This window comes from Gavialis gangeticus, unplaced genomic scaffold (assembly GCF_001723915.1).
Source record: "Gavialis gangeticus isolate Ggan-Ray unplaced genomic scaffold, GavGan_comp1, whole genome shotgun sequence".
Classification (NCBI taxonomy): Eukaryota; Metazoa; Chordata; order Crocodylia; family Gavialidae; genus Gavialis; species Gavialis gangeticus.
Window position 1 is genome coordinate 787,795 of NW_017728980.1, and position 5,071 is coordinate 792,865.

Below are 5,071 nucleotides of genomic sequence, written 5' to 3' on the forward strand. Positions count from 1 at the left end.
TGAGAAGAAATGGCTAGAGGGTAGAAGCAGCTTGTCCATCAACCATAAAACAATAAGAATCACTCACTGCATGCCAGCTAGCAAAATAAAAGGCCATCACAAGGCACTTTAGAATCATATTACTTTCATTTCTTGAGGCAGCAATAGCTCTTCTAATATAAAGATATTGCCCACAGTTTACTAATTTTATGTATTAGAAATGGATTTTCATGTGCGACAGAATGAACGTTACTGATTCTTCTGTAAAAACTGCTATCATTATGAAGTATTTTTGAGAAACAGTGAGCTTTTCTGACATGTTTAAGTGACTTTTCAGCTTTTCCAGTGGATTGTATACTCCTGTATAACACAAATGATTTGAACACTGCACTCCAGATGTTTAAACCTGGATGCCTAAAGTTAAGCACCAAAATATATGGACTGATTTTCAAAGGTACGGAGGGAGCATCACGGATATCCTAATGAGGCCTGTAAAAATCCTTTTATGAATAGGCCTAACATATATAAGTAGGTTCTGAATTCAAAGCACCCAATTTTGAATTTTCTCCCCCGTGGACAAAGCTGGACAAAATGTAGCCAAAAGCAGCCCACCACATTCTATGACATTTATCAATCATAATCATACAGAATTGGGGCGTATGAAGACCGTAGGTTACATTATATAATGTTCTATCTTTATCCAACCTGCCTAGACCTACGGAGTCCAGTCCTGGCAAGTGGCATCTCCATTTTCAATACGTGGTGGCTGCTGCAATTGCAGTCACTTTGTACAAATTAGATGCAGCCACTTGACAAATTGTTGGTGTACTATCTTGCGGCTTGTAAGATGGAAACAATTCTTTATTACACACATTAACTTCTACACAACTATTTATAGTGAAGAGGTAATAGGTTTTATAGTTGCCTTATGTCTGGCTTTTTTCCTGTTCTCTCATCTGGAAGTTTCTGCTGACTTTACCCGACTATCTCCTAGGCTGCCACCCTTCCTGGACATCCTACATATCTAGGAGGACTTACTTTATGTCACTTTAGGTGTCACTACTCTTTTAGGCAAAATCTGGGCATCCCTGTTCAGAAAATAGATTAACATGAAAGATTAGAGCATTTATTTCAGCAGAGATGTGCCCAAGCCACTTTATTTAGATCCAAGGCCAAATGCTCTGAGAGTGGGCCCATCTCTAGTTTTTGTGAGATCCCTGAAAGCTCTGCTGATTCCACATTTGAATTCTGCAACTAGACTAGCTTGAAGCTGTTTATGGATCTCTGCCTGCTCAGCATGAGGAGGTAAAAATGGGTTGGGCCTGTAGAAGCCTGTGTTTTCTTCCTTGACATCCTCAGCTTTTTTTTCATGAGAGCCTCAGATTCCAAGGATAGTTTCAGAGGGATGGTGATGTTTAACATTAATGGTCTAGAATCTCGAGGCCTAATATTCACAGCATGGTTCTGGGATCACCAGTTACCCTAATTTGTTGGGAGCCATCTCATTTCATTTGCCTCCTGTTCTAGGAAACACAACAAAGCTGCGGAGCAAGTCAATGTCTGCATTCATCACCAGGGAAAGCACGCTGGTGCCTCCAAAAGCACTAACGAACAAGGCAGCCAGGGCAATGGGAGGCATGGGGGCAGCACTGAGTTCTGGCTGCCGCTGTGCTGCTGGCACTATTGTGTGGCTGTGGCGGCAGCTGCTATTTTTCTGCCCACCCTCCCCCTCAAGTGGATGGCTGGGGCAGCAGCTGACTGGCCACGCTTCAATTGATCATCTTAAAAACAAAGAAATAGGAGGGAAGCAGAGAGTAAAACACAAAGTTTCTTCTTGTTGGGAGTTACCGTCAGTGGAATTAAGAATAAAGGAGCAGGATGGGTGAATCCCCTTGAAAGACATCCTGGCAAACAATGGGGGCAAGTCTCCAATGGTGTTTTATTCACATCAACTAAATGACAGGCCCATCAGTGGGGGGGTTCGCACAGTGTTACGCATGGCACAGATTCTCGCGTTTGCCATGTGCCTGGTACCTGCCACGAAGGCACCAGCTCCAAAGCAAACACAAAGTCTACATCTCTCTCATCACGAGAAGATTGTTATATTTTTGATCTACAACTCTATGACTTCATACACTTTCTCTGCCAGCTTTGTCTGGGTCTAAACTCGTGTTTCTTTTCTTTATTCAGCAAAGTTCAACGAACACGAATTCTTTAGGGCCCAGACATCCAGGGCTGATAAGAGCAAGAGAGAGTCAACACCGTTTCCATGGAAGCAGGAAGTGGCAGGAATCACAAGAACATGGCCGCCCTGTTGTGAATGGAGACAACCCCGGCCATGTATGTTTACTCTGTGTGCAGCTATATAAATAGCTACTGCTGGTCTAAGTCTTTCCTGTGAAAGGATTGCACCGGCCAGGAATAAAATAAACACAGCCGTGGCTTCGGGCCTCTTGTTTTTATTTTCTTCTTTAGATAGCACACTGGTTCTCTGGCCTTCTGGGATTACTCCCAACTCCCCACTTCCCATTACGTTAGTCATTCAGATTGTTAGAAAGCATTTTCCACTCATATAAAAAACAGATGCATTTTGTCACGCTCAATTTGCCCTAGGATTTTAAAAATCATTTATCTAATAAATGCTGAATTTCCAGTGGGGATAATTATTCTTCATGGGGAAAAAATAACAGCAGAATTAAAAGGGTGAATCTATGGAAATAACTTGTGCTTAAAGAGGATAATAAAATATAGTTTTGCCTGTACATGAAGTGCCGTTCTGGAGTTTAGGGTGAGCCTTCACTCACCTGAGGAGGCCTATTGATTTCAATGGACTTGTGACTGCAGGCAGTAAACATTATAAAGTTTGCAGAAATGGGCTCAGGACCATACTTTTTTTTCCTTACATGTGTGGACAGAAAATACTTAGTCAAACCCCAGTAGGTACCTTTTCTAGCCTTAAGCATTCTCTCTTTCTCACTCAGGCAAAAATAAGACATGTAAGCACATTACGGCTACAAATATATATCAACTTGATTTTTTTGTAGTTTGGACAGAAACAGGTCTGATCTACACTTGAAAGATGTACCAGCACAACTATGTTGGTTAAAGGTGTGGTATTGACTTATATACTTGTATTGATACATCTCCTAGCATAGACACAATCAGAGATAATCCTAGCAGGGTGCGGGGCCTGGGGCAAATCAGCCTGTGCGGGGCCTAGACGCAAAGAAGCCGGCAGCGGCAGGGGGAGTGTGGCGAGCGACCGGACACAAAGCCGGCAGTGGCGGTGGCACGGAGGCACCAGCACTAGGTGAGGTCTGCAGGAAGGGCCGCGGCTACTCCACCTTGCTCCATGGGGCCCCCCAAAGCACAGGGCCCAGGGCGGTCGCCCTGATTCACCTCCCCCCGCCCCGCCTTGGGCTAGCCCTGGACACAATTATAGCAATATAAAGGGGCTTTGTTCTGTTAAAACCTAATGCCTTCCTATATAGAAATAACTATTTTGCATAAATTCTATGTCTACCAGTTAAAATGTGTCCTTACTAGGGAGGGTTATACCATTTCAACAGTATCAATGCAGCTAATTTGATACAACTTTTTAGCCAGGATAAGGCCAGCAGCAGACCCAGGACAAGCCATGTCTGATATAAGTTCTGCTGTAGCAATGAAAAATGGACATACACTGAATATTTGCCACCCTCTGCTGCACACTAGTACTGCCCCCCGCCCCCCAATTCTTTGTTGCCCTGAGACCCACCCAGCCTCGACTCCCTAAACATGCAGAACAATGATATGCAGTTTGGCTACAAAGTTGAGACTCAGTGGGACCAGGGTTTTGGCGAGTACTGAGAAATCATCTTTGGAAAATCATGAGGGTACCTAAAACCAGCTACTTCAATCATTTTGAACTGAGCCCTCCCCCTTTTTTAGGCTAGGGACAGACATTACAAATAAACCGGTTCAAGTGATCAGAAACTGGTTTAAACCTGTAACAGAACAGATATTCAGTGCACAGCATTCAGTTTGAAAATGGCTGAAACCAGTTTGAGATAAACCTGGTTGAATCAGACTTAACTGATTTGGGTCAAACCAATTTATGCAATGTCTGTCCCAGGCACTGATGCAATGCCACCCTGTGCTGAAGGTGCAGCAGTCTGGGCAGAAGAAAAGTCCAACTGTTCACCTCCATGTTACTGTTTGGGGGACTTGACATAGCTGTGCCCCTTGTACTTGCGCAAGGTCAGGTTTTCAGCCTAACACTACCCACACAGTTCTTGAATCACTTACCCTATACTGTATGAGGAGTAGCAGCAGCTGAAAAGCTGTACTCTGGGCTATCCATTTGCTGAGAATCTCACTGTGCAAGAAAGAAGGCTTATTCCACTTCCTAGCAAAGCCTCAGAACAGCAAATATTGTGGAAACTGCTGTTGATGGATTTCTACAAGATACAGAGGTCTGACTGAACTTCTCTCACAGGGAAGAGGTCTCTCCAGATTAAAGACCAAGGGAAAGCAACAGGGGCAGATGCTTGTATGTTGGATCAGGAATCACCCCGGGGCCCGTGGCGTTTGAATGAGATCCTCCTTGGACAGTCATAACGTTTTAACTTTTGTTAACAGAGCCTGAGCTCTTGCAAAAACCCCCAGCCTTCCTGTGTAAGAGAACTGCAACCCTTTCAAGGTACAGTTCCCAGCATTACAGTTTACACTCCCCATGCAATAGCTGTTCTGCAAACAGAGAATCTCAGTCTCCAGGGATCCTGGCCCCAGTGAAGTCAGAGGAAGTTTTGCTATTGATTTCAATGGAGCTATAATCCTGAATTTTCAAATACTCCAGGTTTTTCTGCCATTGCAATGCCTATTCATATTGTCATAGGATGCAATGTGATGATGTGTAATAGCTTTTCTGAGAGAAAAGATTTCTTTCATAGTTGTCAATGGGAGTGAGTCATGATTGCCAAACATTTATTGGTCATGGTGTTCCCATCAACAGGGATATAGAAACCTCCACTGTATACATTTGCAAAATAAACAGTATTAGGCAATATCCCGAATATGCACAAAACATTGTAGAAAAAGATTCCTGGCCCAC